The sequence below is a fragment of the Lithobates pipiens genome, unplaced genomic scaffold (assembly GCF_037356315.1).
Source record: "Lithobates pipiens isolate NorthernLeopardFrog02 unplaced genomic scaffold, aLitPip1_a1.2 Scaffold_22, whole genome shotgun sequence".
Lineage (NCBI taxonomy): Eukaryota > Metazoa > Chordata > Amphibia > Anura > Ranidae > Lithobates > Lithobates pipiens.
In genome coordinates this window covers 148,824,105-148,846,379 of record NW_027507784.1, presented here as the reverse complement: position 1 = coordinate 148,846,379, position 22,275 = coordinate 148,824,105, and positions in this window count along the sequence as shown.

Sequence of the window (22,275 nt, the reverse complement as noted above, 5' to 3'; positions counted from 1 at the left end):
TTGTCCACATGAAAAAGTTGAGACAGTTGTGAGGCAACATAGTAGTGATTTAGATCTGGAAGGGCCATACCCCCCATATCAGTCGGGCTTTTCAAAGCCTGCCAAGCAAGCTTGTGCCTATTATTCCCCCATACAAAGGGCCTAATAAGACTTTCAAGAGATTTAAAATATTTTAGCGGTAAGTATACCGGGGCGTGCCACAACACATACAGTATTTTAGGTAATAAAACCATTTTAATCAGATTAACACGCCCCCAAACCCCAAGGGGGAGACGAGACCAGGCTTGAGTCTTGGTACGCACTAGGGAGAATAGAGGTTCTATATTCAGCGCAATATAATCTGCCGGAGTCCTAGAGACATATACACCCAGATACTTAATAGTTCCCACTCGCTGAAGAGGCAGACTGGCCTGAGATTCTGACTGGGGAAAACTGTCAATAGGTAAGATTTGGGATTTTTCCCAGTTTATACGAAGACCGGAAAAGCTACCAAACCACTCTATCATGTGCAGGGCCTTTGCGAGGGAGGGGCCAGAGTCTGCCAAGTATAGCAGCGTGTCATCAGCGTATTGACTGATTTTTTCCGTTAGGTGACCCACCGTCAGTCCCCTGATCTCAGGGTCTGTACGGATCGACACCGCTAAAGGTTCTGCAGCCAGGGCATAAAGTAGTGGGGACAGTGGGCACCCCTGCCTGGTACCCCTACTGAGGCCAAACGCCCGGGAGGACCACCCATTTGCCACCACCTTGGCCGTTGGGTGATGATACAGTAGCTTCACCCACCAAATAAAGTTAGGGCCAAAACCGTATCCTTCGAGGCACCTCCACAAATACCCCCATTCCACAGAGTCGAAGGCCTTAGCCGTGTCAAGTGACACCACCACCCGCTCACCCACCGCCTCATGTGTTGCCTGTAGATTAATATAGAGCCTGCGTAGATTGAACGACGTATTCCGACCCGGCATAAAGCCTGCTTGATCAGCCTGAATCAGGGTAAGGATCACTCCGTTCAATCGAGTGGCAAGTATCTTGGCTAAAATCTTAATATCTACTTGTAATAGGGAGATTGGGCGGTAGGATTCTGGGAAACCTGGATCTTTTCCAGGCTTGGGTATCAAAACTATCGTTGCTTCCCTCATGGATGGAGGTAGTGTCAGTGTATCAAAAAGACTCCCGTAAAGGGCGAGAAGCCGAGGCGCCAGTATTTCTTGGTAACGGAAATAAAATTCAATGGGAAGACCATCTGACCCCGGTGACTTGGATCTTGCAAATTCCGCAATGGCACACACTATTTCATCGGTGGTTAGGGGAGCCTCCAGAGCCTGCACCTGTTCCTCAGTCACTCGGGGGAGGGAAACTTGGGCAAGGAATCTGTCCATCGGGGTGGTGTCGTCGGATATTGTAGTGGTGTATAAGTCCGCAAAAAAGTCCCGAAATCCAGCTGCTACCTCAGAAGGGTCCGTGATCATTGTGTCTCCTTGTCCACGCAAAGAGATAACAATTGGGGGCCTATCTTCCTTATGGACTAAGTATGCTAGCAACTTACCAGCTCTTTCCCCGGATTCAAAATATTTTTGTTTGGTAAAAAAAAGTTTCTGTCGAGCCTTGTCATGGTGCAGTTGGGAAACCACCCTCGACTGTAGTCTAAGTGCATCGGCGTTGGCCGTAGACGGATCGTTTATGTAGGTGTGTTCTATGGAGCTCAAATCCGCCTCAGCCTCAGTAAAGGCAGTAGCCGAATCAGCCTTGAGCCTATTAATGTGGGTAGTCAGTACCGAACGAGCATGTAGTTTAAATGCATCCCACACGGCCGGAACCGAGGCCGTGTGGTCATTGTCCTCAAAAAATCTTATCCACTCAGCCTCAATAGTGTCGTCTTCGGGTAATAATGTCAGCCAGAACGGATTTAACGCCAGAACGCCCGCGGAGGCCTACCCAGGGGTACGTCAAGCACTACAGAGTAGGGGCTGTGGTCTGAAAGCAGTCTGGGGCAATACCTCCCTAAGTCTGGGAGTGAGTTGTTGAGATATTAATATAAAGTCAATACGTGATAGAGAACCATGTGTGGGTGAGAAGCATGAATACTCTTTCTTTTGAGGGAATTTGTGTCTCCAAGTGTCCACAAGATGAATGGTGGCTAGGAGCCTGGACAGCCTAGTGGTCCCAGCCTGCCCCACCATCGACTCGGGGGGTTTGAGCCTATCCAGGGAAGGATTAAGCGTAGTGTTGAAATCCCCCAGCCAGATGACAGGAACCGCCGGGTGTCTGGACATAAAAGACAGTCCCTCAACAACCAACGCCATATTAAATGGAGGGGGAATATAAAAGGCCATAATAAGGTAGGGTTCCCCATACAATTTAGCATGTAGAAAAACAAACCTGCCCTGCGGGTCAGTAAGAACTTCGCAAAGCTCAAATTGGACCGACTTAGCTACAAGTACTGAAACCCCCCTCGAGTGAGACGTGTAGGTGGAATGAAATACCCACCCAATCCAAGGGCGCTTAAGGGCCATCTGCAGTCCACCCTCCACATGTGTCTCAACCAACACCATCACCTCCGCCCTTTGCTTCTTAAGGAACGTGAAGGCTGCCGCGCGCTTAATTTTATCACGCAGGCCCCTCACGTTCCAGGTAAGAAATCGTACAGATGCCATATAAAGTCATATACAGTAATGAGTGCATTCAGCTTTCCCCCTAACAGCCCTCCTGTAAGCGCAACCCAATATAATTGTGCGTGATCGAGCCCAACCAGGGACTGCATAAGCAGTAGTTGTAAAAAACATTCGGCATAAGCAACACATAGTCCAATTACGTACTCCAGCTCGTTTATAGTAATCTTCTGCATGTAAACCCAAACCAATCCACCCCCCTCCCCCCGCCCTACCCTGCACCTACCCCAACTTGTGCGGGTATATTCCCTCAAAAACCAAACATGCCTGGCTGGGAAAACCAGTTGCATTGAATCAGAAAGAAAACATAGAACAATAAATCTGAAAGAGAGTTGTGGCCACCGGTACCAGAAGGCCAGATAAAGTAGAGCACCCTGCATAACAGCACACAGCGGTGACCCGTGTAAAGAGGCAAAAGAGTCAGTTGCTGTCCAGTACCAGTGACCAACTCCCCCATGACAATAAAAAGTCCCAGCAGACAATAGAGCAGTTTTCCGCTGCACCATGCAATTAGTCCGTAGGACTAACGTGTCTCCCCTTGCTCCGGGAGAAAAAAAGAAGGAAAAAACAAAATTGTTGAAATGAAACGAACAGGTATGTATTGCAGAAAAAGTCCCTCAATAGGGACACCAAAAAAAAAGGGAAAAAATGTTCCATGAACGTTGACACCACCAGCAGACGTAAAAGTGCTTCCCCTATCAGTCCCAGAATCGGAAAGTCCAGCAGATCTCAAAGTAGAAAGGGCATAAAAGTACCGGACGCCACAGATGCAAGCACCCTAGCGAAGATGGTGCAGGAAAAAGAGATCAGATAACATGCCATAGTTCCAGGACACCAGGGGAAAAGTAAGAAAGTTTTTAGCACACCCGTCCCACAGTTCCTCAGACAGCTCTATCCTGAGACGCTCTGCGTTCCAGCCATGCTATGACCTCCCTGGGTTGTTCAAAGAAGAGTGCCCGGTCGCCTGCCTCCACCCTGAGGCGTGCTGGGAATAGCATAGAATATTTCACTTGTTGTGCACGTAGTAATCTTTTGGCCTCCAGGAAACTCTGTCGGCGTTTCTGGACGTCCGCAGAGAAATCAGGAAAGATTGCTACTTTAGTATTGCCCACAGGGATGTTACCCTTTTCCCGAGCCATGCGCAGGGCAGCATCTCTATCCTTATAGTTCAGGAGCTTTGCAATAAAGGTGCGCGGAGGTGCACCTTGAGGTGGAGGCCTGGCAGGCATACGATGCGTGCGTTCAACCGCTAGCATGGGGGAAAAAGACTCTCGGCCATAAGTATTTATCAGCAATTGTTCCAGAAAAGTTGTGGGGTCTTTACCTTCAGCCCCTTCCGGAAGACCAATCAATCGGATGTTGCATCTGCGTATGCGATTTTCCATTTCGTCTTGCTTAGCAAGCAGGAGGTCTATTTGTTTCTGCATGTGGTCAGCATCATTTTGCAGTGGCGGGAGAGCGTCCTCCACATTGCTAATACGGGCCTCAGTATCCCTCACCCGGTCACGCAGCTTCTGAAAGTCCTGCCTTATTAAAGAGATGTCCATTTGCACTTCTTCAATTTGGGATGTAAGGGACGTGCGGCACAATGTAATGGCTTCAAGAAGCCTGTCCGTGTCTCCCGCCGCACGCGGCCCTCCCGTCTCCTCTACGCCGCCATTTTCCTCCCCCTCCTCGCTCACATGTCGGCGGTATTGTGACAGCCGCGCTGCCGCCGATCGCTGGGATTTCAAGGGAGACATGTGCACCGGAATGAAGGGAAGCCTTCCAGACGTGTTCAGGTAAGTATTTGTGCTGTGGTATCACAGGATCAGCGTGGAAGACAGGATTACTCGGCGGAGCTCCGGAGACACACGTCCTACTCCATGCAAGGTCAGGCCACGCCCCCAAAACTGCTTGCGGTTTTAATGTTATATCTGGTTCCTGCAATATGGTTGAAAATCATTGAGAAAAATGGCATGGGTAGCCCTCCCTGCCCATTACCAGCCTATTTGGGTCTTGTACGCATATTAAGGGGAACCCTGTACCCATATTAAAAAAAGGAAATGTGTGTGGCCCCCAGGACCTATATACTCAGAACAGCAGTATACAGGCGGTGCAAACAAGACAGGGACTGTGTAGGTTTGTTGTGTTAAGTTGAATCTGTTTGTAATTTTCAACTGGTACATTTTTAAAGTGTAGCTCCAGTCAAAAAAACTATTTTTAAGCTTTTTGGAAAACATAGGGAAGGGTTATCACCCCTGTATAATTTGTTTTGTCGTCCATCTTTTTTCATCTCACTTGCTGTTGTCTCCTTCCGTTTGCAAGTAGGAGATGTTTGTAAATTGGATGTTTGAAAGTAGCGGCCTGCCCTATATGCTCTGCAGAAATGGCGGAACAAGGTGTTGGTTTTGCCACAACATTGTAAGCCCTCAAAGTGACTCTTGGTGGGCGCTGGAGCGCCCTGCTGTGAACGATTATATCAAGAATTGTAATTACATGCCATTGTTGAACAGTGGTAGAAAAATTGACCTTTGGTGGTTGTGGTGCTGGTGCCACAACACTATAAGTCCTCACCGTTACTCTGGGTGGGCACAGGAAGGGGCCCTCCTGTGAAATATTATATCAAGAATTGTAATTACATGTCCCTGTTAAACAGGGGCAGAAATATTTGGCCTTAGGCACTGCTGCTGGTGCCACCACACTGCAACCTCTTCCATATACTCTAGTTTTATTGCAGGAATTAGCCCTGCTGCAAAGCATTGCATCAAAAATTGTAATTAAACGCCCCTGTTAAACAGGGGCAGAAAAATTGGGCCTTAGGCACTGGTGCTGGTGCCACCACACTGCAACCTCTGCCATATACTCTAGTTTTATTGCAGGAATTAGCCCTGCTGCAAAGCATTGCATCAAAAATTGTAATTAAACGCCCCTGTTAAACAGGGGCAGAAAAATTGGGCCTTAGGCACTGGTGCTGGTGCCACCACACTGCAACCTCTCCCATATACTCTTGTTTGATTGCAGGAATTAGCCCTGCTGCAAAGCATTGCATCAAAAATTGTACTTAAATGCCCCTGTTAAACAGGGGCAGAAAAATTGTGCTGATGGCATCAACCAGAAACAGAAATGTTCTTCCAACATGTCAGCGGAGGAGGAAGAGGATAGACAATCAACATAACAGGACAGTCACTCAGCATCAGCATAGGCAGTCTTGAAGGGATGTGATATTTCAAAAAAAATTATTCTGTTACATCAGCTTCAGGTGCTTGGTAGCTGTGGGTGATCCAAGACTGATTCATCTTGATGAAGGTCAGTCGATCAACTGATTCGGTGGACAGGCGCACCCTGTGATCGGTAACAAAGCCACCAGCAGCACTGAAGGTGCGTTCCGAAAGAACGCTGGATGCAAGACAGGCCAGTAGCTCAATTGCATACTGTGCAAGCTCTGGCCAGTGATCCATCCTCAAGACCCAGTAAGCCAGAGGATTTTCGGTGGGAAAGGTGTCCAAGTTTGACCTTGCCCCTAGGTATTCCTGCACCATGTAAATCAGACGCTGGCGATGGGTGCTGGAACCGATCATACCTTGGGGCTGTGGACTAAAAAATTGTCTGAAAGCATCAGTCAGACGGCCACCTTCTCCACCGCTCCTTCTGACCGATGCCTCAGCAACACGTTGTCCAGGACCAGGAGTTTGTAACCTCCCAGTCTCTGGGAACGCGTTGCACAGACCTTTCTGCAAGGCCTCCGGGAGATGTCTCATCCTCTGCTCCCTCTGCGATGGCAAGATAAGGTCGGCAACCTTACCCTTGTACCGTGTATCAAGAAGAGTGGCCAGCCAGTAATGGTCCCTCTCCTTGATCCGAAGAATACGAGGATCCTTCCGCAGGCTTTGCAGGATCAGGGAGGCCATGCAGCGTAGGTTAGCTGAGGCATTCGGTCCGGAGTCCTCTGGGTCACTAAGGACAACATGATCCGCAGCTACCTCCTCCCAGCCACGTACAAGTCCACGGGTTTCTTGGGACTGTAAATCATCCCTACAAGACTGCTGCTGCTGCTGCTGCTGATGCTGAGTGCCAGCCTCCACCTCCATGCTGACACAATCATCCTCCTCCTCCTCTTCCTCCTCCTCATCCTCTTCCTGTGTGATGGGTGGCACAGCAGGAACACTGTCTGGATAAAGGGGGCCTTGAGAGGCAAGGAAGTCCTCCTCTTCCTGCCTCTGTTCTGCCTCAAGTGCCCTGTCCATTATTCCACGCAGCGTATGCTCCAAGAGGTGGACAAGAGGTACAGTGTCACTGATGCATGCACTGTCACTGCTCACCATCCTTGTGGCCTCCTCAAACGGTGACAGGACAGTGCATGCATCCCTGATCATGCCCCACTGGCGTGGTGAGAAAAAACCGAGCTCCCCTGACCCTGTCCTGGTGCCGTAGTCGCACAGGTACTCATTGATGGCCCTCTGCTGCATGTGCAGCCGCTCCAGCATGGCCAACGTTGAGTTCCATCTGGTGGGCATGTCCCATATAAGGCGGTTCTTGGGCAGGTTCAACTCCTTTTGGAGCTCAGCCAGCCGAGCACAGACATTAAATGATCGGCGGAAATGCACACAGACTTTCCTGGCCTGCTTCAGGACATCCTGTAAGCCGGGGTACCTGCCCAAGAACCGCTGCACCACCAGGTTAAGGACGTGAGGTACACAGGGCACATGGGTCAGTTGTCCCTGTCGGAGGGCGGAGAGGAGGTTGGTGCCATTGTCACAAACCACCATTCCTGGCTTAAGCTGGCGTGGCGTCAACCACCTCTCGGCCTGCCCCTGCAGAGCTGACAAAACATCCGCCCCAGTGTGGCTCCTGTCCCCCAAACAAACCAGCGCAAGCACGGCATGGCATCGTTTTGCCTGCGTACTTGCGTAGCCCCTGGAACGCCTACGAAGCACCGCTGGTTCTGAGGACAGAGCACTGGAAGAGGCCATGGAGGAAGAAGAAGAGGAGGGGGTGGAGGAGAGAGGTGTGTCACAACCAATAGTAGCATTTTGGAGGCGTGGTGGCGGAACAACCTCCAACACTACTGCACCTTGTCCTGCATCCTTCCCAGCTGCCAGAAGAGTGACCTAATGGGCCGTGAAAGACAGGTAACGTCCCTGTCCATGCCTGCTGGACCATGAGTCAGCGGTAATATGCACCTTACCACTGACCGCCCTGTCCAGCGAGGCAAGGACATTGCCTTCCACATGCCGGTAGAGAGCCGGAATCGCCTTCCGTGAGAAAAAGTGGCGTTTGGGGACCTGCCACTGAGGAACCGCACATTGTACAAACTCACGGAAGGGGGCCGAGTCTACCAACTGAAAAGGCAGCAGTTGAAGTGCTAGCAATTTAGCCAAGCTAGCATTCAACCGCTGGGCATGTGGATGGCTGGGAGTGAACTTCTTTCGCCGGTCCAGCAGCTGGGGCAGGGACATTTGCCTGCTATAATCGGACGTGGGTGTACCGCTAGCAGAGTTCCCGGAAGCACTTGGCTGTGACACACCTAATTCTACACCTTCATTCCTCTCAGAGCAGGTTTCAGAGAGGACTGAAGGTCTAGTGGGGTTGGAGATGCCAGCTGATGAGGAGCAAGGAGAGGTCCGCTTTGTTCTTTGGTGTGGGTCTTTGAGGTACGCTTGCCAACGAGCTGCATGGCAGGTCAACATATGTCTGGTCAAGCATGTGGTGCCCAAGCGGCTGATGTTTTGGCCACGCGAGATACGCTTGAGACATATGTTGCAAATAGCAGCGGTGCGATCTGATGCACTCGTCTCAAAAAAGGCCCACACCAAAGAACTTTTAGAATAACGCGCAGAGGCAGCGCCCTGCACAGGCGGAGCTCTGTGGTGTGATTCAGTCGGTGTGCTGCCCCTAAGCTGGCCCCCGGAGGGCATCCTGCCTCGTTGGACATGTGCCTCCTCCTCCTCCTCCTCCTCTCTCCTTCCAGGCACCCACGTGGAGTCAGTGCCCTCATCATCCCCTCCCTCTTCATCGCTGTAGCAAACCTGGCAGTATGCTGCAGCTTGTGGAACATGACTGCCAGATTGCTGTCCTTCTTGAGCATCCCCTCTCTCTGTGCTCACGCTACTGCCTTCCTCTAGCTGAGTGTCATCATCAGAGCCCACAAAACACTGGGCATCCTCCCGGAGCATGTACCCAACACTGTGCTCAAAGAGTTCAGGAGACTCCTCAGGAGGACGTGGTGGGTCTAGGGAAGGAGTCACTGATGATGACATTGAGAGGAGGGAAGACGATGCGTTGGCAGCTGCTTTGCTAGTACCCTGAGACTGGGTGAGAGAGGATGAGGAGGATGAAGAGGGCTTGGTCATCCACTCTACCAAGTCGTTGGCATGTTGCGGCTCAATATGTCCAGCTGCCGAAAAGAAGGACAAGCGTGTCCCATGGCCACGTGCTGATGACAATGCACCGCGTCCACGACCAGCACTGTTGTCTCTAGACACAGAGCCTGCTTGCCCTCTTTTATCGGCTCGCGCCTGTCTGCCTCTCCTTGCTGGCCTTCCAGACATGGTAATGGCCTGAAGGGAGTTGGGTAAAAAAGCAGTTGGGTAGTGTATATTGTGCTAGAGGCACACAACACCCACTAACTCCTGCAGATGCCTTTATTATAGAACACCAGAGATAAAGGGGTATATACAGATGTATACTGTGCTGTGCTGGAGGCACACACAACTTCCAATAACTCCTGCAGATGGCAAGTGGTCTCAAATAGAGAAGAGTTATGTAGGTGGATATAGCGGTATGTACTGGGTACAGAGCACGCAGACAGCACGCACTAGCTCCTAACACTACTGAATGCAAGCTCTATTATAAAAGATAGATCACTAGCTATATAGGTGAGGTGAATATAGCGGTGTATACTGCGGTCAGGGCACGCAGACAACAACCACTAAACAACAGCAAGATCGAAAATCGTCCGAAAACGATCGGTGTGTACTGTGTTGAAGGTACACAGAACACCCACTGCTTCAGACGCCAACACACTACACAAGGCCGCCGTGCTGGCGGCCTTATATAGTGTGGGGCGTGCACTACACAGCCTGAGCTATGATTGGCCACAGGCATCCTGCCTGTGGCCAATCATGGCTCTCCTCGCTGCTGGCGCTGCGATTGGCCAAGCATGCGGGGTCACAGTGCATGCTTGGCTGTGAGTGCCACACGAATTTGGCGCGAACGGACCAAAATGTTCGGACTTCGCCGAACGGACGAACAGCCGATGTTCGAGTCGAACGTATGTTCGACTCGAACACGAAGCTTATCCCTACTCTACACACTCTTGTACATGATGGTTTATAAATGTTGAATTTGAATTAAACAGTTTTTCGAGTAATTATTCAGTATGTCCTTTTTTCATAACCAAAAAAATGGTCGCTTGGGTATTGGAGACATTGTCTTCAGTAAAATGCCCACCAATCCACTTCCTCTCATCTTATATACATAGGATCATTGGATATCCAATCTGGTTCCCCTGATGAAGTCACGTGACGTAACTTGAAGGGTGTGACCGCAAACACAGAGCGGACCGGAAGTGACGTAATAGGCACCTGGAACGCTGTTACATTTAAATTTACATTTTTTACTTTGTATAAGAATCTATTTGGCTTTTAATAAATCTTGAGTTGTTTATACGTCTTACACTATGGGAGGCCTTTATTTTATCCTCACATGACATTCGGAACTCTGAGTGGCCTGATTCTCAGGAGTCTGGAATTGGAAGCCCCTCACCAACATATGATATCTGTAAGGCTGACCTAACACTGCATAGAGACATCCGGAATTTTGAGTGATCTGGTATTCGTGAGTCTGGAAGTGGAAGCCAGCCACCATCATTAGATACTTATAAGGCTTATTAAACATTAGTGATGGACGAACTTCCGACGGGACGTTTCGCGAACGCGGACCGCGAACACGGCTGATAGTTCGCGAACCGGAACGTTAGCGGCGGGCCCCATTGACTTCAATGGGAGGCGAACTTCGCAAACCTACAGGTCAAATTTGCAGCCACAAAATAATTAATAGCTGTGCAAACATAGTCCCACCACATGGCCAATGACATAACACATGTATGAGGTGAATCTGGGATCGACAACTACAAGCATTCTTTTTTTATATGGGAAATTGTTGTGACAATTCAGGACTGTGGAGCGCATGAAGGCAATGGAGGAGAGGGGAGGTCAGGGTAGGCAAAGAGGGTGCAGGAGATGATCACCAGCAGCGTGACATACAGCAATGACACCTGCACCATGATAGAGTCATCTGACAACAGCACCGTGATAGAGAGCACTGACATCAGCAGCGTGACATAAAGAACTAACACCAGCACCGTGATATACAGCACTGACAGCAGCACCGTGATAGAGAGCACTGACATCAGCAGCGTGACATAAAGCACTAACACCAGCACCGTGATATACAGCACTGACAGCAGCACCGTCATAGAGAGCACTGACATCAGCAGCGTGACATACAGCAATGACACCTGCACCGTGATAGAGTCATGTGACAACAGCACCGTGATAGAGAGCACTGACATCAGCAGCGTGACATAAAGCACTAACACCAGCACCGTGATATACAGCACTGACAGCAGCACCGTGATAGAGAGTACTGACATCAGCACCGTGATATACAGCACTGACACCTGCACCGTAAGCACCGTAATGAGCATAGCACAGGGATGGTGGGAACCCCTCATAATGAGCATAGCACAGGGATGGTGGGAGCCCCTCATAATAAGCAGCCCCAGGAGGATGTCAGCATAGCACAGGGATGGTGGGAGCCCCTCATAATAAGCAGCCCCAGGAGGATGTCAGCATAGCACAGGGATGGTGGGAGCCCCTCATAATAAGCAGCCCCAGTAGAAATATGACACCGCTCAACCTCTTCAAAGAGGAGGGTACGGGTATATAGTACGGTGTGCTTTTTTTGGACAAGGAAGTGAGCCAAATGAAGAAAGAAGGTCTCTGTGCTCGATTAAAAAAATTGTTTATAGACATATACATGGTCTACTGGTCACATGTGTTGAATTCCTCCGAGATCCATGCCTCATTCATTTTTAGAAATGTGAGGTAGTTAACACTGTCGTGAGCTAGGCGAGTACGCTTATCGGTCAGATCCCCCCTGCTGCGCTGAACGTCCTTTCGGACAGGACACTGGATGAGGGGCAAGCCAACAGTTCGATTGCAAATTGGGCAAGCTCTGGCCAGAAGTCAAGCCTGCCCACCCAGTAGTCCAGGGGTTCATCACTCCTCAGAGTGTCCACATCGGCCATTAACCCAATGTAGTCGGACACCTGACGGTCTAGGCGTTCCCTGATGCTGGATCCGGATGACACCTGTCGATGGGTCGGCTGAAAGAATGACCTCATATCCGAAGTCACCAACACATCTTCAAACCGGCCTCTTCTTGCAGGCGCTGTTGGATTGGTACCCGCAACTCCTTCTCTGGGAGTGGGAATTGCTCCTCTGCCAGCGCACGCAAAGGCAGAATGCAGCATTTCTCGAAGCAAGGCCTGGAAGTGCTCCATTCTGCCAGCCCTCTGTGACGGCGGTAATATTCCCGCCATTTTGTGTTTGTACCGGGGGTCTAAGTACGTTGCCACCCAGTACTGGTCCTTGACCCTTATGCTTTTTATACAGGGGTCCCTATTAAAACACTGGAGCATGAAGGCCCCCATTTGCACTAAAGTGGAAGCGGTGTGGTGGCCTGGCTCCTGCTCATCATCCAGGATAATGTCGTCCTCTTCATTCTCCTCTCCCCATCCACGCACAACAGGGATCCCAGAAAGGGTTAAAGCATGCTCTTCTTGCTCCTCCTCGTCCGCCCTGGCACCATCCTCCTCAGAACTCCTCTTCAGACTCCTGTTGTTGACTTGTCTCAGATAGAGTAGCCCCCCCTGGGAATTCATCCAGCATTGCGACTTCCTCATCTTCCCGCTCCTGCTCCTCCACAGCTTGATCAATGACACGACGCAATGCACGCTCCATAAAGAAGGCCTAAGGTACCATGTTACTGATGGCGCCATGGCTGCGACTGACCAGTTTGGTGATTTCCTCAAATGGGCGCAGAAGTCTGCATGCGTCGCGCATGAGCAGCCACTGGCGCGGTGAAAAAAACCCCAGCTCCCCAGAACCTGTTCTGCCACAGAGTTCATACAGGTAGACGTTAACTGCATGTTTCTGCTGGAGCAGCCTATCAAGCATATAGAAGGTTGAGTTCCATCGCGTCGGGCAATCGCAAATAAGACGTCTGACCGGCAGATTGTGTTGCCGCTGAATGTCAGCAAGGCGAGCCATGGCCGTGTAAGATCTTCTGAAATGGGCCGAGATTTTCCTTGCCTTCCGCAAGATATCCTAAACCCCAGGGTCTTTGACAACGAATCGCTGCACGACCAAGTTTAAGACATGTGCCATGCATGGCACGTGTGTGATTTTGCCCTGTTTCAATGCGCTAAGCAGATTGGCACCGTTGTCACACACCACTTTACCAACTGTCAAATTGAGCGTTGTTAGCCACTGATCTGCCTGTGAACGCAAAGCTGAAAGGAGTGCCGGGCCAGTGTGGCTCTTGGCTTCCAGGCACAACAGACGCAGCACGGCATGGCAACATCTCACCTGGCATGTCGAATAGGTTCTGGCGAGCTTGGGCGGCGCAGCGGAAGAGACGCTAGCAGCGGAAAAGGAGGAGTCAGCTCAGGAGGAGAGGGAGGAGGATGGAGTAGGAGGAGGAGGAGAAGAAGAGTCAGGCCTGCATGCAATCCATGGCCGTAAAACCAAATCTACACGGGTGCCACGGGTTACATGCTTGACGGCCGTCAGAAGGTTCACCCAGTGGGCAGTAAAAGTGATATACCTTCCCTGCCCGTGTTTGCTAGACCACTTGTCTGTGGTCAGATGTATCTTGGCACTGACACTGTGTGCCAGAGATACATTCACTTGTCGCTGAACATGGCCATATAACTCTGGGATGCCCTTCTCTGAGAAATACTTCCTTCCTGGGACCTTCCATTGTGGTGTTCCAATGGCCACAAATTTGCGAAAGGCCTCCGAGTCCACCAGTTTATATGGCAGTAGTTGGCGGGCTATGAGTTCTGACAAGCCAGCCGTCAACCGTTGGGCAAGAGGGTTATCCGGCGTCATCATTTTTTTACCCTCGAACATTAGGCCCACGGAAGCCTGCCTTTTTGCAGAAAAACGTGAGCTTGGCGTGATGGAAGGTGGAGTGGAGGACAATTGTGAGGAGAGAGGAGAAGGAGAAGTAGAAGACGAGGCTGGACGGTGAGAGCCTGGAGTGTGGCTTTGTGTGTTCCGTTGCTCCCACTCGGCTCGGTGATGGCTGCTCATGTGCCTTCTTAAGGCGGTCGTCCCTAGGTGAGTGTTGGGCTTACCGCGACTAATGCGTTGACTGCAAAGATTGCAGATGGCAACGCTATTGTCAGCAGTGGACACGTTAAAAAAGCCCACACTGCGGAGCCATGTGCCGGTGTCCTGGGAGCGCCAGATGTGACCGTACATGGTCGATGACTCGTTCCTGATATATTTGCAGTCTGCTTTGTCCCTCCTGTGCAATGTAAGTTATTCCTGCTTCTCCTCCCTATCTGCTGGTCCATATCTCCCTCTGAACTCCCCTCCTCTTCCTCTCTTGTGGGTGTAAAGGTAGGTCCTTGCTCTGTTAGGTGCTCGATTTCCCTCTTCCTATCTTTCCTAGGCCGTGGTCTGGATGTACTTGGGAGTCCCATTCACCGGTGAGATAACCAAGACTCATACACGAGATGTATGTGAATAATGATTACATTTAATGTTTTGAATACAACAGGTTATATGCTGAGACAATTGGGGTGGCACCCTGTGGAGTAGCCAATCAGGGATACCCTCGTAGCTATACACCAAACTTTTCCTAGTAACAGGTTTATTGACAGAACAAGCAGGATAAGCAGAAAATCGTCTTCATGGCAAAGCACATCATTAACCTTCACGAGATAAGAATAAGACTACAATATTCAACAACATTGTGCTAGTAGTCTGTGATCCAGACGTTCTAGGTCACAGACGCAGTTAAGGGAATATAAGATAATTGCATATCTTGGCTTTCTCTGTACAAACTCTCGCGGCCAAGGGCATTCTAAGAAAACAGCATATTTTCCAAATAGTGAGCATCTATGTCTTAGCAGTTAGAATTCTAGCTTGGTCATACAAAGTTTAAAATGGAAGACAGTATAACAAAATGGAGACTTGTTAATCCTTATAATCCCTCCTGTGATCATAACTTTGGCACGAAGTTATCGATCATCCTCTATACCAGACATTCTTGGAAAAAGCCATAAGTGCTTTCTCTTCGTCATTGGGCTTGGTTGCTATTGTTGGATGGGAAACCTTGGAGGCTGCTATGCAGCAGCACTTGGCGATCACATAGAACATTACTATCAACAACACTATCATCACTAATACGAGAAATATTTTCTTGAAAAATCCCAGTATGCCCCCCCAAATACCTCCAAACCATCCTCCTGTACCCGAGAAAAGGTTCCAATCATCTCCCAAGTTTTTTGCTTTCTGTAGGAGGGTCTGTCTTTGGGCTGAATGACTTTTGATAATATCGTAATAATTGGGTACCGACAGACTTTCCACAGGAACGGTGAAGTTGTGTATGTATGAAGGTGCAACACATCTCCGAATTGGCCATGAGGTTACAAATCCCAGTGATGGCGGCCAAAAGTTGTTCCTGCCTCATTTTTATCAGTTCCTGCACAGTTCGGATCTTCCGAGTTTCTTCGTTTAGCAGAGAAACATCTCTGAAAGTAGAATTCACTACCCCAGAGATTATTTCAGCAAAAAGATCAATTTTATCTAGGGCATTCCACATTCCCGGGCTTCCAATGGAGGCGGCAAATTTTTCCCACCATGATGTTACTTGTCTCTTAGCCTTCCCGAACTCTAAATGCCCATGGGCAGGGGTCATTTTGATGTACTGATTGTCAGAGGCTATACCCATATATGGTACCATCCTGGCAATGGTGCACCAACCACCTGTAGAGGAATCTAGAGGGTAAGGTATGGTGGTGTGACATATTAGACCGCAACACACCATCCATCCATGAGGCAGATGAGGTGCTGGTATTATATCAGGGGGTTGGGATATGCCTGACCTGAGTCCAACTAGGCATAACCAATCTCCTAAACTCGCGGTGCTACTGTACTCTAGTAAAGTATCATTCATGTGGTAGGACTCTAACCAGTCTTTTAGGTCAGTATCGTCAAATGTTGCTGATGATAGTACACAGTCCATTATGTTATATAAAGACATGTTCCCTATCCTTTCGTCACTATCTCCAATGGTGGAAGTATTCAACCCCTGGATGTCAAACGTCCCATCCCGCAGAAACTTCCCTAAGTCTCTAAGGGTAAGATTTACTAGTGTGTTCCTACAGAATTGGCCATTGGGGATTTCCCCGTTTTCTTTCCAAGCTCCATTTAGGAAACAGAAGGATGGGGGTTGTGTGAAACCAGAGAAAATAAGGGGGGAGGGTCTGGTCGTTATATTGGCCATATGGTCTTGTGTCGTCTCGTTAAACAGGTCCTCTACTGGGAGGGGGATTCCCACTACTGGAATTTGATTCCTACCCGTTCCCATGTGGGAGCACACCCAACAGGGTGCCCCTTTTCCCATTACTTGACCAAACGCGTATTGCCATAAAAAATGATGTGGTATTGTTGGGGCTAAAGAAAAAGTTTTACTGTCCTGGGGGGTAGTTCGTTCCGTGTTACCATTACTCCTAAACCTTTGTTGTTATTATTATTATGATTACTGGGCCTTGGAACTAATGCTCTTCTGTCTAGTGATCGGTTCTCAGTACCTTTTGAGCTTCTTGTAAACCCACACGACCCTGTCATGATACATGTCATCATGACTATAGAAAAAACCACAAAAGTCAATACTATCGACCAGAGCAAAATGGTGTGTAGTACATACTGATCTTCTAAGCCCCTGTCTCTTTCTTTTTTCAAAGACTTCAGTCCGAGCTGGTGGGAGGAGGAGGAAAGTCCAGGGAGATTCTGCCGAACTGTTCCTGGAGGGTCTGTAGGTTCGTCTCTGGGGTCCCTTTGGTGGTGGCGTCCTCCTGTTGGTCTTGGGCAAGTGTCCTCTGGGGGTGTTCTGGAGTCGGTGGAGGTTCGGGGCATTTTTTTAGTCTGCTGGCATGGATCCACTGAGGGGTGTAGTCTGTGAGGACAGCAGTCCTGGAGACCTTCTCCACGTTCCATGGACCGGAGTAGATGGGCCCCACGTGCTTCCGTTGGGCAAGCTGCTTGATCAACACTTTATCCCCCGGGATGAATGGGTGAGTAGGTTCTGTTGGAAGAGGAGAAAAGGTGACAGCAACTTGTTCATTATGTTCTTCTATTGTACTTACCAGATGTTTCACGTACTCTTCCTGTAAAGAATATAGGTTAATGTCAGTCTGTGCATCTAATGCTTTTAGTTGTGTTTGTGCTGGGACACCCATTAGGATTTAGAATGGTGACAAACGTGTCCTAGAGTGGGGGGTGGTTCTGATTTGGAACAATATTCCTGGAAGGAAATCTATCCAGTTTTTTAACGTTCCTCCTGTGGCCTTTTTTAGTTTGTCCTTTATATTCCTGTTCATTCTTTCTACCACTCCTGCACTTTGGGGATGATAGGGAATGTGAAGTTTCCACTGTATTCCCAGGCACCTTGCCAGTTCTCGTGTCATATCTGAAGTAAAAGCCGGGCCCTGGTCTGACCAAATGGTGGCTGGTATGCCAAACCTACATACCCAATGATTAAGGAGAGCCCTTGCCGCTATTTTAGCTGTTTCCCCAGTGCAGGGGACCGCCTCCACCCATCCTGACCATTTGTCAACGATAACGCACAGGCATTTGATGCTTCCCTTTTGTTTGGGCATGTGGGTGAAGTCTATTTGTAGGTCCTGTAGTGGGCCTAGGGGTGGGGGCAACTGGCCGTGTATACCATGTCGCTTACCCTGCGTGTTGTTTTGAGCGCATGTGAGGCATGACTTTGTTAGGGTCTTTGCATGGTTCTTTAGATTAACTGTGCAGAAGGTTTTTTCATACAGCTGTTGCAAGGGTTGGGACCCTATATGTCCGGGACCATGCAGGTAGGAAAGGATGAGGGCCGAGCTGGCTTCGGGGATCCCAATGACCCCTCCATTTGTCCAAAGGCCTCTTTGGTCTTTGGACAATCCTTGCTGGACCCAGAAAAGGACATCAGCATCTGTGGCCATGGATTGGATTTGGGCTGCAACTGAGGGGAAATCTGGCGCTGAAAAATCTTGTTGGAAAAATATCGTGGTAGGGGCGGGTGGATGTGTGGAGGAATTTGCCGCCGCTCGAGCGCATCTATCCGCAAGGGCGTTGCCTCGGGCAATGTAGCTACCAGTGGTGGTGTGAGCCTTGACTTTAATAATTGCCAAATGTTTGGGCAGTAGTATAGCCTGGAGAAGGGCCAGGATATGCTCCTTATTGGCTATAATTTTGTTATCAGCCGTTCTAAACCCACTGTTAGCCCAGATCACCCCGAAATCGTGAACCATGCCGAAGGCGTATCGACTGTCAGTGTAAATATTGACATCCCTATTTGTGAACAGGATGCATGCTCTGGTGAGGGCTACCAGTTCCGCGACCTGTGCCGAGGAAGGCGGAAGTGGCTTAGCCTCCAGAACCAGATCTGGGAGTTGTACTACCGCGTATCCTGTCAGAAAAGTGGAATCCGAAGGGCGCGAGCAACTGCCGTCCACAAAAACTTCCTCTGCAGCGGCCAGAGGTACGTCTGTTAAGTCCTTACGTGGGGAGGTGACTTGGTCCAACACTTTTGTGCAGTCATGCATTTTGGATGGTTCACCATAATTCATGAGTTTGAGCAGAGAATGTAATAGCCTGAGGATGGGGGAGGTGTCAGAGGTGTGTTTGATGGTCAGATTGGAGGTGTTTAGAAGAATGATTTCATACCCGCTGGCTCTTTGGGTGGTCATATGTTGTGTATTGAGGTTTTGGATAAGGTGGGTGACTGAGTGGGTAGTGTATACAGTTAGGGGGTGTCCCAGAACTAACTTGTTGGCTTCTTGAATGGCCATGGCACATGCGGCCATGTTCTGGAGGCAAGCAGGCATGCCCTGGACCTGGAGTGGGAGTTTCTTTGAAAGGAAAGCCACCGGTCGGTAAGAATTACCGCGCTCTTGGGCAAGAACTGCTGCAAAGGCAGATCCATTAACTACACAATATAGATAAAAAGTTTTCCTGTAGTCCACTAGTCCTAAGGCCGGGGCGGAGGCAATGGAGGAGAGGAGGGTGTTAAATGAGTGTAACATTTCCTCCATCCATTCCACCACTTTTGGCGCAGTGGAGAGCGTGGCCCTCCTCAGAATGGAGTCATGAAATGAGCAGTCAGGGATCCATTGCCGGCAATAGACGATTGCTCCCAGGAAAGACAAGAGGGCGGCCTTGTCCCTTGGTGGCTGCAGAGCGTTAAGGGCTGCGGCACGGTGGGGGGAAACACTTCTCTCTCCCTTGTTGAGGATGCACCCCAAGTACTCTACAGTAGGGGTCACCCACTGTATCTTTTTCCGTGAGGCCAAGTGACCTGCCTTGGCTAGGTGATCCAGCAAGTTTTTTGAGTCTTCTTCACAAGCTTCTGGGGTAGGGCTGCAGAGAAGGAGGTCATCCACATATTGGATGAGTACCGACCTGGCGCTCGATTGCCAGGATTTGACTGTCTCATTCAATACCATAGAGAAGGCTGCCGGGCTGTCCACATAGCCCTGCGGTAGGCGGGTCCAGGTCAGTTGCCCCCTCCCCCCCAAGAAAAAGCAAACATGGGCTGGGCCAGTGGATCCACAGGGATGCTAAAGAAAGCGTTAGCCAAGTCAATTACTGTGTAGGCCACAGAGTTTGTCGGTATGCAAGAAAAAATAAAGGCGATGTCTGAGACCAGAGGGGGGAGGGGAACCACCATTTTGTTGACTGCCCTGAGGTCCTGTACCAAGCGCCATTCCCCGCTTGCCTTTCTCACTGGGTATATGGGGGTGTTCCATGAGCTGATGATGGGTGTCAGGATGCCCATGGCTACATACCTATTGATGAGGGGTGTAATCCCCTGAATTTTGTCAGAATGTAGTGCATATTGTTTTTGAAAGACAGGTACTGAGTCTGGGCGCATTTGGGGGGTGTAAGGGGTACATGGGATGAAACCTACACTCGCGTTATTCTCTGCCCAAATAGCATGGGTTTCCAGGGAGGCAGGTAAGAGTACAAAATACCCTTTTTTGGATTGTCTCCTTGGGCCTTGTAAGTCGCAGAGTGCGGAGCTGGCAGTTACTGCTCCCTGTGGATCAAATTTGATCACCACTCCCAGTTTGGACATTAAGTCCCTTCCCATCAGGGAGACTGGGCATTGGGGCAGGATGGCAAACCGTTGTTGGCAAAGTAGCACCCCCTCCGGGGTGGTTACTGATAAGGGTGGGGTGATAGGGTGGGTAACAGGAGTCCCATTAATACCTATGGAGCTTCCCTCAGAACATTGTGGCGTGTCAAAGGTCACATCATTGATGGAGCTAGAGGTGGCACCAGTGTCAATGAGAAAACAAATGCGTTTTCCATCTACACCCAAGATCACCTGGGGTAGGCTCCTCCAGGACACATTGTAACATACCAGGCTGAGGGAAGGGACATACTCCAGGCAGCCCTATGTCCTGCTTGAGGGTTGGGTGGCAGGCCATTGCATGGGAATAGGGGCTGGTGGGGGTGGTGGAACACGAAGGGCGGCATTGTTAGGTGGAGGGGGTCCTCGGGGTCTTTGATAGGGCTGGTGATATCTGGGGCCTGACACTGGTCCTTGGTAAGTTGGGGGACGTTGATGTTGTGGAGTTGAAGGAAAGGCGTTAGGGTAACGCCTTCGTCCATTTCCCTTCCCCCAAGGTCCCGTTTGGCCCCTACGGTAGGGACAATTGGACTTCCAATGTCCCATTTGACCACAGTTGAAACAACCCTGGTCTGGTGGTTGGGGGGCATATTCTGGTCTTCGAGTGGGGGCATATGGTTGGAGTGCCATTAAAGGGGTTGGGGGTTCAAATGTGTTATAAAATAACCCCCCTTTTTGTTCAAAAACCCCAGAAGTTTCCCTGGAGCGGGTGTCTGACATGAAATCCTCCGGGGGTTGGGTAGCCCATTTGGGGTTAATTAATTTTAGCAGCTGTACTACTTTTGGCTCCCCTCCGGCCATTACAGTAATGGTAAAAAGGGACCCATCCGCCCCATCTACCGCTTTCCAGAGGTTGTATACTCGGGTGCAAAAATCATAGAATTTTTCCTTCGGGGCTTGTTTTGTTTGGACCAGATCTTGCAGTGCTGTGATCCCTTTGTAAAGGGTGCTCCAATGTTGTCCTAGGGTTTTCCAGAAAACTGGCCAGCCCCCTTTTCCCTGGACATGGGCATTAAACAGGTCTTTTACCTTTGGGGGGTCGGGGCAGTCGGGGTCTAGAATATGTATTATACTCTCAAGATCAATCGGGTCCAGATTTGACCCGGCGCACTGGCGCAACAGGAAGGTGGCAGCTTCCCTAGGATGTTTTCTGGGGGATGGACAGAGTTCTTTGAGTTTTGTCAGTGTGCCTAGGGGCAGGGGTAGGTGAATTTCTGTGTTACCAATGGTCATAAGGGGAGCCTTAATATCGGGGGTGTCCTCATCATCCTCGTCAATAACTACGGGAGTGGCCATAGGTGAGATAATGGGTCCTGGCGCTGGTATGGGTACGGGTAGTGGTTTCTCTGTAGCCAACTTGATTTTGACCTTACTCCTGGTGACCACCCCCATCTTAGAGAGTTTTTCCATGGCCCGATTGTCTTCGGGACTCAGGACTACAGCCTCTCCCTCAGTGGGATCACTGCTTTGGGAGGTTCCCGGGCTCTGGTCCGGGTCTCCCTCTGTTTCTCGTTTTGCTTGTGCTAGGGCGGCTCGGGCTTCCCTCAAAATGCTATGTCCCTGTTCTATTTTAGCTCTGGCTGCCTCTACCTCAAGGGCAAACCGTTCCTTCTCTTCCCTAAAGTCTTTTTGCTCAGGGGTCTCCCTCGCCCTCCCATCGGCTTCTACTCGGTCCTGGTACTCCTGGCCCTCCCTGTCTCTTTTGGCTTGGGATTCCCTGTCCCATTGTTGTCTTTGGTGCGGGGTGGAGGCGTTGTACAGTGCAGCAGATATGGCAGCCATGTCTACCCCAAGGCTGGGGTAGATGGCCAAGGCCTGGGCAACCTCGCCCTCGTCAGTTTTGACAAGGACATAAGGAGGGGGTATTTATGGGGCATTCAGGGGTGTAGTTATAGGGGCCGAGGGTATTGGTTTTCCTTCTGTGAGGGCATGATTTTTGGCATGCTTTTTTTTATAAATTTTTAGAGGGGCTTCCCATATCTTGCAAGATTTTTTCATGTAATCTACATCCCACTTTCCGGGGGGGTATGAGTGCTTATGTAACTGACAAATCTTTTTTACTACATGCCAATCTTCTGTGTTGCAGGGGCCCGCGGGACCTATATCATGGATCCCTAATTGCTGGCACCTTTCC